Source organism: Hevea brasiliensis, chromosome 5 (assembly GCF_030052815.1).
Source record: "Hevea brasiliensis isolate MT/VB/25A 57/8 chromosome 5, ASM3005281v1, whole genome shotgun sequence".
Classification (NCBI taxonomy): domain Eukaryota; kingdom Viridiplantae; phylum Streptophyta; class Magnoliopsida; order Malpighiales; family Euphorbiaceae; genus Hevea; species Hevea brasiliensis.
This window is the reverse complement of record NC_079497.1, coordinates 4,725,264-4,738,397: the sequence shown is the minus strand read 5'-3', so window position 1 is coordinate 4,738,397 and position 13,134 is coordinate 4,725,264. Positions and strand designations below refer to the sequence as shown.

The following is a 13,134-nucleotide window of genomic DNA, read 5'->3' as shown; positions in this document are numbered from 1 at the left end:
TTTTTATAAATTATAGAAAATATATTAGATTAATGAGAAAATAATATTACTTTAAAAATATAAAAATATAATATTTTTTGTTATTAATATAATAAAAAATATTAAATCACTAATAATGAATTGAATTATTGAATTTTAATAATAATAAAAATATATAATATTATTATTAGGTAAAAATAACATTCTATTATATTATTTTTTAAAAAATACTATATTTAAGTGTAAATTTTTTTTATTAATTTGATTTTTGTTATAAAATAATTCTTTAGTAAAAATGTTATCAATTTACATAAATTTATAATATAAAACAAATACATTTCATAAATATTAAAATTTTAAAATATCATCATTTTTATTAATATAATAAATATTAAAATTACATATTATTTTTTAAAATACAAATTTTATAATTTTAATACTGTAAGTACTTCACAAGTATACGGGTCGTTCAAGTAGTAAAGAAAAGATATCGTCCCACAGAGATTTGTTATTTGAGTACCAAACTATAAAAGTTATGATTATTTGGGCTATCGATAATTTGTGCCAAAAATAGAGTAAGAGATGCAGCAAATTAAATTGAAAAAATAAAGAAATTATGATGAATGAAGTAATTAAAATTCTAAGCACTATACTAATTTATTAAAATTTCAGCAAATAACAAAAGATTTAATTAATTAATGGTAAAAATTGATTCCAGAGTTGAGATTTAAGAAATAAATTTCATTGGGATTTGGATAGGCAAAGCCAAGATTAAGGGAAATACAAGTTTGAAGGAAGCTGATTCTGATTTCCTTTAATTTCTCTTTCAAGCAAACTAAAGAGTATTTTAAAGGAAACTAAACCCCATTCTCAGGCGATGTTTAATTACCCAAAACCTTTTAAGCATTTTAATCAACTTGAAATTCCTCTTAACCCACTAATTTATTTCTAACACTATGTGATTAAGTTCATTATCTTGATTATTTATCATAGATTTTCACCTCTCGGTCCTTCAATCTAAGATTAAGAACAAAACCCAAAGGGTACCAACAATGGGTATATAAATAAGCACACAAGATAAAAATCAAAGCTTATATATACTAAAATGTAACACCCTAGGCAAATCCCACATCGGCAAAACACGGGAGAGATGCCGGGTCTATAAGTTGACAGTTCGTAACCCCTATTGACGCGTTTTAAAACTGTGAGGGCTTCAGCCCAGAGCGGACAATATCACTAGTGGGCCGGGCCGTTACATTTGTGGTATCAGAGCCGCTCCGCGTGCAACCTTGAACGATGGTGGGGCAAACCTCAGCGAGGACGCTGAGTCTCATAAGGGGGGTGGATTGTAACACCCTAGGCAAATCCCACATCGGCAAAACACGGGAGAGATGCTGGGTCTATAAGATGGAGGTTCGTAACCCCTATTGACGCGTTTCAAAACCGTGAGGGCTTCAGCCCAGAGCGGACAATATCACTAGTGGGCCGGGCCGTTACATTTTTCGGCCCACTAGTGATATTGTCCGCTCTGGGCTGAAGCCCTCACGGTTTTAAAACGCGTCAATAGGGGTTACGAACCTCCATCTTATAGACCCAACATCTCTCCCGTGTTTTGCCGATGTGGGATTTGCCTAGGGTGTTACAATCCACCCCCCTTTGGGACTCAGCGTCCTCGCTGAGGTTTGCCCCACCATCGTTCAAGGTTGCACGCGGAGCGGCTCTGATACCACAAATATAACAGCCTGGCCCACTAGTGATATTGTCCGCTCTGGGCTGAAGCCCTCACGGTTTTAAAACGCGTCAATAGGGGTTAGGAACCTCCATCTTATGAACCCAGCATCTCTCCCGTGTTTTGTCGATGTGGGATTTGCCTAGGGTGTTACAAATGTAACGGCCCGGCCCACTAGTGATATTGTCCGCTCTGGGCCGAAGCCCTCACGGTTTTAAAACGCGTCACTAGGGGTTACGAACCATCAACTTATAAACCCAGCATCTCTCCCGTGTTTTGTCGATGTGGGATTTGCCTAGGGTGTTACAATCCACCCCCCTTATGGGACTTAGCGTCCTCGCTGAGGTTTGCCCCACCATCGTTCAAGGTTGCAAGCGGAGCGGCTCTGATACCACAAATGTAACGGCCCGGCCCACTAATGATATTGTGCGCTCTGGGCCGAAGCCCTCACGGTTTTAAAACGCGTCACTAGGGGTTATGAACCATCAACTTATAAACCCAGCATCTCTCCCGTGTTTTGTCGATGTGGGATTTGCCTAGGGTGTTACATAAAATCTGGTTAAAACTAGTCCAAATCCACAAATAAAACTTAAATCATTATACCCAACTCTGAAATCTTAAGTATCTACTCACTCATGCTTGTATTTACAAGTAGAAAATATGAAATAGAGTAAGAAAACATGATAAAAAAAACTAAAAAATAAAAGAACCCAGAAGAAGAGAATCTAAATCTCTGAAAATGGAAGATGGAAAACGTCACTCTGTAGGTGTTCTTCCTCCAAAAATGGCATGATTCCCTCTTTCTTTCCTCTTTTGATTTTTCTCTCCCTCTCTCCTTATGGTAAAAATGAGAATATGATGCTTATATATCCCCTCATGGTTTGCCCTTAAAATAGTCTCTAAAGGGATAAGGACAAAAGGTGTGAAAAGAGAAAATTTTTCCATGTCAGTAAATCTGCCAGCGCCATCCCACATGCCTCATGTTGATTTAAGTTGTTTTTCACATGCCTCATGTTGATTCGGAGGAGGAGCCTTTAGATTCTGCATGACCAGCTACACGGGGCATGTGGGAGTCCCTGAAACTTTTGGCTTGTTTTGCTGTAAAATCTTTATTTACACGACCCACCACACGGGACATGTTAAAGCCCATGAAACTTTCGGCGTGTTTTGTTCCGAATTCTCTGTTTACATGACCCAGTGTGAATTTACGTGCCTCATGTGGATTCTTGCTGGCTAACTCTTATCTTCACACGACTTTCAACACGGGACATGTGGACTTTGAATTTCCTTAAGCAAAGTCTCGGCTGGTCTTCTTCTTTAAGCAAATTTTCTTCATTTTTCACACTATTTTAGGTTTCCAAATCACTTTGAATTTCTTCTATATGGACCTTTTTGCCTGTAAACCTTATTAAAACCTATTAAAAACATTAAAATTCCGAAAATCAAATATAATAAAACTAAAATTAATAAATTAACTAAAATAAGCATTAAAAGCATAAAATTACTAAACTAAAAGGCAAAATGGATGCAAAACTACCCTAAAATACTTATATAAAATGAGTTTATCAAATTCCCCCAAACTCAAATCTTTGGTTGTCCTCAAGCAAATTAAAAACAATTATATGCAATTGGGGTACCTTTTCTTAAATTCATGAAAATTACTCATTCAAGCTTTCAAACTTACAAACTTACCTCTAGCCACCAACAAACCATATACCCACCTTCAAGATATAAGGAATTCAATTCTCACCAAAGTTATCACCACTTAGCCTTAGGTCAAATATTCATTCCATCAAACCCAAACCAATCAATTACATAGAAAAATCATGCTAAAATATACTCTAAAACAATCCATAAACTAAAGTGTCTCAAATGATGATGGAAATAGTTTAGATGGATAAATAATGTGCCAATCCCATAGGCAAACCAGCTAATCCAATTTCCATTAATGTAGCAAAACACAATTAAGAGATCAAAAGGACTTTTAATGGTTGTAATGGGGCTAAGGGGTAATAATGTGGCTAACAAAGAAAAGGTAAAAGGGAAGCAAAACATGAGAATAATTAAATTGTTAAAAAGATCAACATACACTTTTCTTTTATTATTATTATTATTATTATTTATTTATTATATATATATATTTATTTATTTATTTATTTATTTATTAAATAATCAAATGGGAGGAAGAACTTTACAATAAATTACTAATGCTAACATACAATTTTTTTTTTTTTTTTATATAGCTATCACTTAAACAAATTATTCTCATAAAGGGTAGGTAAGTGTTTAGATTTATGGCTAGGTAGATTATGGGTACCAAAGAAATAAGGGGTATAAATAAAGGCTCAAATTGGTTTTAAAAGGAAAATTTAAAATGAGGTTGGTTAAGGCTAAAAATGTGTGTTTAAAATTTGAAGAATGCCTTAATCATTTCTCTTTTCAAGTGAATGCTAAAATTTTGCCTCGAAAGGTCTAGAATGCTTGTTCTAGGATTGGTGAGACACAATTAGTTATTTCTTATTCTAGAGTTTTCTCTAAGCACTCAAAACTCAATGTAATTAATTGGGTGGCCCTTGGCTAAGAAGATATAAACCCAGATAAGAATTTCATAACCTCATACCAATCCGGAACTTTCAATTCGTCAAACCCATCTAGAGGTAAGCTCAATTGCCTTTCGAAATGATTCTCAATCTTCTAAGAATTAGGTAAAAATTTATTTATTTATATTTTTTTATGTATGCATGATTCCTAAAATGAATGCAAAAATTAAATAAAAATAAAAATAAAAAATGAAATAAAAACTATACGTAATCTATATGATATCTATATGCAAGTGTATATATTTACATGGTGTAGGTGTATGGTGTATGTGAACTAAGTAACTAAGTATAAATGAAATGCAATTTAAGTAATGTAAATGAAAAGAATTAAAAATTTTGCAAAAATTTTGCCCTCCCCCAAACTCAAATTAGACACTGTCCTCATTGGCTTAATCGAAGTGGCAGAAATATCAATGAAATCAATAAATGATAACTTGGAGAGATATAAACTAAGAAAGAGTGGAACAGAGTTACCATGTAGAACGTACATGCCTAGTGGTGAATGATCAGAATATGTACATAAGGCATGTGAATTATAAGTATTGGAAGCATGAGGCATGTTAATCAAAATGCATGAGGAGTGTTGAAGTAAAGGTAAATTAGCATGCCCTATGCCAACTGCTAAGGAACTGATATGGGTTATCAACATGGGGCATGTCATGCTCCATGAAAGTTTCGGTGGGTTTTTAAAAATTTGAAAATTTAAAGCAATGCAAATAGCTCATTAGAGAGCATGGCCCTTAGCATGAGGCATGGCAAAGGGAAGTAGTGTCAACATGTGGCAGATGAATGTCGAGAAGTTACCTTAGAGGTAGAATTGTCAAGGCTAAGAGAAGAGCAGCTGCTGTATGTCAATAATTCAGTTATATGACTATTAAAAAGCAATATCAGTAATGCTATTACAATAGTCAATAGAAACTAAAATTAAAGAAAATGATCAATTCAATAGAAATCTGGATAACAAGGATAGTGCAAGTATCACAGCAAAAGAAAACAATGCAGCCAGCAATAATGAACAAGCCAACGTAAGATTCCTGAAACAAATAGAATTAAACGAAACAAAAATTAAGTCATTTACAAATAGATAAAACATATAAATGTTCCAATAACCAGGAAAGAAACAAATAGAATTAAACGAAACAAAAATTAAGTCATTTACAAATAGATAAAACATATAAATGTTCCAATAACCAGGAAATTAACAGTTGAAGAATAAAGCAAATTGACCAATTTGCGCAATTAAAAGCTAAAGTTTCAAAAACTGACTAAAATTAACAAAAACAAAATTCTAAAACTAGACAGCTGGTTGGTCTTCTTCATTAGTGGATGGCATGGGCTCATTTGCTGCTGCAGGTACTTGCTCAGTGGATTTCTCAGAAGCAGTATCCAGGTTTTCTACCATAGCCTTCATCTCTTTAAAAATGTCTTGGCCCTAATTGTACAGCTGGTTCAAAAAGGCTGCCAGCTTATTATAAATGTTAATCATTTCTTTATCATGGATTTTCTGCTTTTTCCTGAATGCAGAAAACTTCTTTTTAATCTTTTTCTCAAGCTTGGCTCGCTTCTGACCAAGAGTATCAACTTTAGCTTCAAAAGTCTTTAAAGCAACCATAATATCAGAATTAGCATCAGAAACAGGTTATTGTGCTATACTCATTCTGTCAATTTTACTTCCAAATCCTTAAGAAAAACAAGTAAGTCTGATTGTCCAGCACTAGGTGGGTGTGAGCTAGAAGGACCAGCATCAGTATGCTGTCCTATACCCTATGATTGCTGCTGCTCTGTACCCTCATGTCCCCCATTTACCAACACATAAACATCACCCCTCTTTACATAAATTTTCATTTGGGTCATAATAATTCTATCTAGAAAAGACTGGCCAACCATAGACACCATAGTATACTAGTTCGGGTTAAAATCAAATGATTTGGCAATTATAGTCACCATCCCTCTAATAACTATACTGCCAGCTGAATGCTTAGAGACTATATGTTCCATATGAGAGCAAAGAAAATAAGCACCATTTTTTTTTTCTTCTCTTTCATGCACCATAAAAAGAATAAATCATTCTTTCCTATAACCCCATTACTATGCCCTCTACCTAGTATAGTATAAGACAAGAATCTTTGCAAGTATCTCAGAGCAGGGTCTTGAATAGCTGAGGCCTTAGCAGAACTAGGGTTGTAATATTTCCCATATGGTGCAATGGACTTCCAAAATATAGGGGGGTTATAAATAGTCCTTTGCCACTCTATCACTTTTGCTCCATCATTACAAAAACCAAATAAGGCATTCACTTGAACAGTGTTAAGTTCTCTGTCCTGACCCAAACACCTAAAGGAAATGGTGTCCCTATGGTTTCTTTGCATAGGCTGGAAGTCCAATTGCAATGAGCTTAAAAATTCAATTGTCAATTCCCTAGAAGCAGGTTCTTGAATCCTAGCAAAATCACTCCAACCTATATTTTCCAAATATTCACTAACAGATTCATAAAGCCCTATCTCCCTGAGACTGTGTTCATCAATGTACTTGGTGGCTAAAATTTTCTTTTTAGCAAGGGCCTCATAATTTTTCCTCATTTCAAAGTCCCTAAAAGTCCGTGGGTAAGATGAGTTTACCTGACTTCTAGATGGAGGGATAACTGGAGCAGTTTGAGACACTATTGGCAAATGATGCAGGGGTAATTGGACCCTAATTGGAGCAGAAGTCACTTGCGGTGAGATAGGATTTTGGGCATTAGAGCGGGTTCTAGCGCTAACGGGTTTTGGGGAATCAACTCTAAGCTATTTCGGTGAAGCAAAGGAGTGGAGAATTGATTTCTTTCTTTTTCGTGTCTCATATATAGCTGAAGGAGCGGATTTGGTGTGTTTTTGGGAGGGAGGTATGGCGTCTTAGGTGGCATTATCGAGATTAGGGGTGGAATGAGAGGATTAGCGAGGTAGAGAGCTAGGGTTCGTATCGGGAATTTGGGGATTTGGGGACGAAATGGGTGTTTCAGGTTGAGCATTAGGTGGTGTAGGGTTTGGTGTTGGGGTTGAAAAATTACTATTGGCAGCCATTTTTATGGCTCGCAGCTTGGGTATGTGAGTTGAAAGCTGTTTGGTGCGCACCATAGAAGGAACAGTGAAGGCTTAGGTTATGCGGCTGATGAGATGAAATAGGATAAAATGGCTAGGGTAAAGGTTTAAGTGGTGATATACCTAGTGTCTAACATGAGGATATACCTAGTGTCTAACATGAGGCATGTTAAGAATAGTGAGGGGTGACATGCCTTGTGTGAATTGGTGTAAGATGAATAACATGAGGCATGTTGGAATAAAAGGGAAAAATGACATGCCTCGTGTTATTGTATATGAAGTGCTACATGAGGCATGTGAGACCCCTTGAAACTCTCAGCAAGTTTTACATTTTTAGCAATCTAAAGTGCCCAGAATAGGTTTTGGTGGTGACACTACCCCCAAAATACATCATGTTGAACCTAGTGTTAAATGACCTGATGAAAAACCCAGAAATGTGATCCTAAACACACTAAAACTAACCCTAAAACACAATTTGCATAGAAATTTCAGTCAAAATTCAATTGGAACCCAATTAATCGCTAAGAATCATTAAAATCTATTAATCCACTAAACACAAACTAAAACATTATTCAAGTAATATTCACATTAACAATCACACCACAAGGAATAACACCAAAATTCAACCCCAAACTCATCATTAAAAATTCATGAACAAGGAATAAAATTCTGCTGCAGACACTGTTCACATGGTTAAATTTCTGCAGAATAGTATTATGAAATTTCACAAAATATACAATGGCAAGTATGTTAATCTCAGTGCACTATATCAAAATTAATTACCCAAAAAGTAAAATCAAAAGCATGTTGCTATTGATTACCATGAAAGTTCCTATATTTCTTACAAATTTCCTCAAAATGCTGTAACTCAAATGGCCTTTCACTCCACCATGTTGCTGCAATCAGACATAAAGCTTAAATTAGTTCAGATTTGACTTTGTTAAAATCAATATGCATCATGGAAGACAAATATAAGGTTCAGCAACTTCCCAGGCATTAATTCTTTCAATTCAGCGTACACATTTGCTTAAAAATCTCCACTAACCTGTAGAAAGAAATTTTAATGTCAAATTTGATTTCAATGGGATATAAGATGAAACAAAATAAAAGAAAAATTAAATATAAGGGAAAATTTTTGGGGTGCCTCCCAAAAAGTGCTAATTTTAGGTCATTAGCTTGACCCTCTTTAATTCAGTGAATTGGAAGATCATCAAGGAAACAACTTGTTCCTTTCTCAATGGGTTGGCCTGTGATATAAATCTTGAGTCTTTGACCATTAACTTTAAAAAGACCCAAATTTTCACTCCAAATATCCATAGCTCCATGTGGGTAAACTTTGATGACCTTGAAATAACCAGACCATCTTGATTTCAACTTTCCAAGAAAGAGTCTAAGTCTAGAATTATACAATAAAACCATATCACCCTCTTTAAACTCCTTTTTTTTAATATAATTATCATGGCAAAATCTAGTCCTTTCCTTAAAAATCCTAGCATTCTCATATGCATCCAACCGTATCTCTTTAAGTTCATTTAATTGAAGTAACATTTTCTCTCCAACACTATTTAAGTCAAAATTCAAAGTTCGGATTGCCCAATATGCTTTGTGCTCCAACTCAACTGGCAAATGACATGATTTCCCATAGACTAGCTTAAAAGGTGTAGTTCCAATGGGTGTGATAAGTGCATAATTTATTAATTTTACTCTCATCACATTTAGTGCTTTTAATGTATTTTTATGTTTAATTCAGTTAGTTAAGTATAGTTATCTATTAAGCATATGTTTAGAGAGTTATTGAAATAATTGTGTTAAATGGAGAAATTGTTAGCATTAGCATTAATTTGGCTCTTGCTGTATTTTTCAAGGTTTTAGTGAAGTCCCAGAATGTAAAAGTGTGGAAGGGAACTTGGAGAGGTCGAAGGATTGAGAAGCGTGGTTGATATAAAGTACACGAGCCGCGTAACTTAACCCATGTAAATCTTAGAGACCCGTGTAACTTTTTACCAGAAGAAATCTAGAGAACCGAGGAAGAGACAAAGTACACGGGCTGTGTAACTTGACCTGTGTAAATCTTAGAGACCCGTGTAACTTTCTGTGCCCATGCAAAACAAGCCCATTCAGCTCTAGTAAGTTACACGGCCCTGGGCCGTGTAGTGATACACGGGCCATGTATCAGTCGACAGTCAGTTTTCTAATTTCGCTCTAGTTACAGTTTTTTATAGAAATTCTAAAAACCTAACCCTAGACCATTTATTATAAATAGAAGAGATAGCAGCCGACTCAAGGGGAGATTTAGAGGCCTCCAAAAATGATTTCAGCAGCCTCTCCATTCATCTTTGAGAATTCTTCTTTAGTTTTTCTTTTATTTTTCTGTAAGTTATGAGTGGCTAAGTTTTTCATTTAGTTCAAGGGATTCAAGTTCTTTTGCTTGATTTGTGAGACTAGGTTCTTAATTTAATTTATGTCTTTTTGAATATCTATTATTTTCTGATTTATTTGTCTTTGATTTATTGAATGATTTGCTAAAAAGGCCTATTAGTTGATTGTTTGATGAGATTAATTGCTAGTCCATCTTCATAATCCATAATTGTTGTGTAAGATTGAACATGAGTAGTAACTAGGTTTTATTGATTATGATCCCAGTTTTTGATAATAACCTAAAGAAACAATAGGGTGAAATTAAATGATTTATGCTTCATAAATTGTTGTTTAGCTTAACTACTTTCTATTCTTAAAGCAGTTATTAATTTGATGAGGATTGTTGAATACCAATTCAGTTAATAATTAGAGTCAACAAGAGTGCTGAGCTTGAATTGATGAGTATAGGGAAGTCAGGGGTTTACCTCACTGTTTGGTAAATCTATGTTAAGTATTCAATAAGAGATAATTGTATTTCTTTTGTCTATGATCAAATCAATGCATTGGAATGAGAATTACCTTGGACTGAAGTTTGTTTAAATTGAGATTTTTATATTTAGTTCTTGAATTTCTGATTTCTTCTGATTTTGTGTTACAAAACCCACCGCCCCCCCCCCCCCCCGGCCCAATCTTTGTCTATTCCGTTTCCCATTACCCAAGTGCACGAAAATCCAATAATTCAGTCTCTAGGGTTCGACCTGAATTTACCATTTGCTACTGAAAATATTTTATAGTTGGTAATTTTAGTTAATTTAATTTTTGGTGGATTCGACACCCATCAAGAATTTTGGCCCTGTTGCCGGGGACTAAAGTTTATTTGATTTCGTGTTTTTGGTGTTAGATATTCTGTTAATTAATTTTGTTTGTGAGTTGTTGGTATTTTCAGGTTTTTGGAAAAGAAAAAAAAAATTTTTTTTCACGTGTTACTATTCATTATTACTATTCATTAAGAATTTTGGTTGAATTTGGAGGGCGGCCCATACCTATTTTGAAGGAAATGACGCTCTGATCAAAACCAATCAATCTATAGGATTCCTTGGCCCCACCCTCTTGAGGCCAAATTCCATTGTTTTCTAGGGTTTTAAGGCATTTTTCTGTTTTTGCTTTGATTTCTTTTTATTTATGACAAGAACTTCTCAATCTGGTGAGTTGCTCTTTGATCCAGAAGTAGAAAAAATAGCTAAACAGTTGAGAAAATTGGCTAAGCAAGGTAGGCTGATTCCGAGTACATCTAAAGGAGTCCAATCTCCAAAGGAGCTAAGTTCAGATTCGGACTCAGAGTCAAGTTCCGAAAACGAGACCATGGCTGCTAGGACTTTGAAAGAGTTGGCTGTGTCTGATCTAAACCAATAGCCTTTGTGTATTCAATACCTTGCTTTAAATGTTGCTTTTGAGTTAAAATCTGGACTAATCCATTTGTTGCCTAAGTTTCATAGTCTTGCAGGTGAGGATCCACATAAGCATCTAAAGGAATTTCATGTTGTGTGTTCCAGCATGAAACCTCAAGGAGTTTCAAAGGATCAAATCAAGCTTCGAGCTTTCCCTTTCTCACTGGAGGGCACAGCTAAGGATTGGTTATATTACCTTCCGTCTGGATCTGTCAACTCATGGAATGGGATGAAGCAGATATTTTTGGAGAAGTATTTTCCGGCTTCTCATGCTGCCAACATAAGAAAAGAAATTTGTGGCATCCGGTAGTACAATGGAGAGAGCTTATATGAGTATTGGGAACGATTTAAGAAGCTATGCGCAAGCTGTCCCTATCATCAAATAAGTGAGCAGCTTTTGATTTAATATTTTTATGAGGGACTTCTACCAATGGACCGTAGTATGATAGATGCTGCTAGTGGATGAGCTTTGGTTGATAAGACACCAGAAGAGGCAAGAAGGCTGATTGCTAACATGGTAGCAAACTCTCAGCAGTTTGGAATAAGAATGGATCACACACCTATGAAGGTTAATGAGGTAAGTACATCTAACCTTGAGAAACAGATTTCTGATTTAACTTTTTTGGTGAGGCAGTTGGTTGTAGGGAACATGTAACCTGTTAAGGCATGTGGAATTTATTCGGGATCGGGTCATGCTACTGACATATGTCCTGTGTTATAAGAGGATGAGTCAATGCAACATGCTAATGCAGTAGGACGTTATGGACAGCCACAATGAAGGTATGATCCCTATTCTAATACTTATAATCCAGGATGGCGAGATCATCTCAAATTGAGTTATGGAAATCAACTGGTGTAAAACCGATACCAACAGCAAAGACCACAAGTAAATCAACCACAACCACCTCCACCTCCGCCTCCCTCAAATCAAGGTATGTCACTTGATGAAATTGTTAAAGCCTTGGCTAACAATACACAACAGTTTCAATAGGAGACCAAAAATAACATTCAAAACATAAAGAGGTAGATTGGTCAGTTAGCCTCATTTGTGAGTAAGCTAGAAGCTCAAGGTTCTGGAAAGCTCCCATCACAAATAGTCATGAACCCCAGAGAAAATGTAAGTGCTATACTGTTGCGAAGTGGGAAAGAAGTTGATAATCAGACTCCATATGAGCCAAAAAAGAAGCAAGAAGAAAAAGAGTCTGAAGTTCCTGAAATTGAGGTAAGTACTGAATCTAAACTAAATAAGGTTAATAATTTTGTTCTTCCTCCATTCCCATGCAGGTTGGCTAAAAATAAGAAAGAAGAATAAGAGAAAGAAAATTTGGAGACTTTCAGGAAGGTGGAGGTCAATATACCTTTACTTGATGCGATTAAACAAGTTCCCAAGTACGCTAAATTCCTTAAGGAACTATGCACTACAAAGCGCAAGTTGAGGAATAATGAGAAGATCAGTGTGGGGGAGAATGTGTCGGCATTAATTCAGCAAAAATTACCCCCTAAGTGTAAGGATCCAGGTTCATTTTTTATTCCCTACAGAATAGGTGATTCTAAATTTGAACGTGCAATGGCAAATTTAGGAGCATCTATTAATGTTATGTCAAATTCAGTTTTTCAAAATTTAAATTTGGGTCCTTTGAAAGAAACTAGTGTCATTATTCAGTTAGCTGATCGTTCTAATGCTTACCCATTGGGAGTAGTTGAAGATGTGTTGGTGCAGGTTAGAGAATTGATTTTTCCTATAGATTTTTACATTTTGGATATGGAGGTTAGTGTTCCCACATCAAAGTCAGCTTTGATTCTGTTTGGAAGACCTTTCCTAAAGACTGCCAAGACAAAAATTGATATGGATGATGGCACTTTAACTATGGAGTTTGATGGAGAGACTGTCAAATTTAATATTTTTGATGCCATGAAGTATCCTGCTGATGATTATTCTGTCT

At 35.4% G+C, this 13,134-nt stretch overlaps 1 non-coding gene across 1 annotated transcript; it reads right to left on the bottom strand.

The window, feature by feature from the left end:
* Nucleotides 1-11,468: 11,468 nt before the first annotated feature.
* Nucleotides 11,469-11,575, bottom strand: LOC131180413 (small nucleolar RNA R71). Its single transcript, XR_009149188.1, has one exon. It is a non-coding gene; the product is annotated as a small nucleolar RNA R71 (small nucleolar RNA).
* Nucleotides 11,576-13,134: the final 1,559 nt, after the last annotated feature.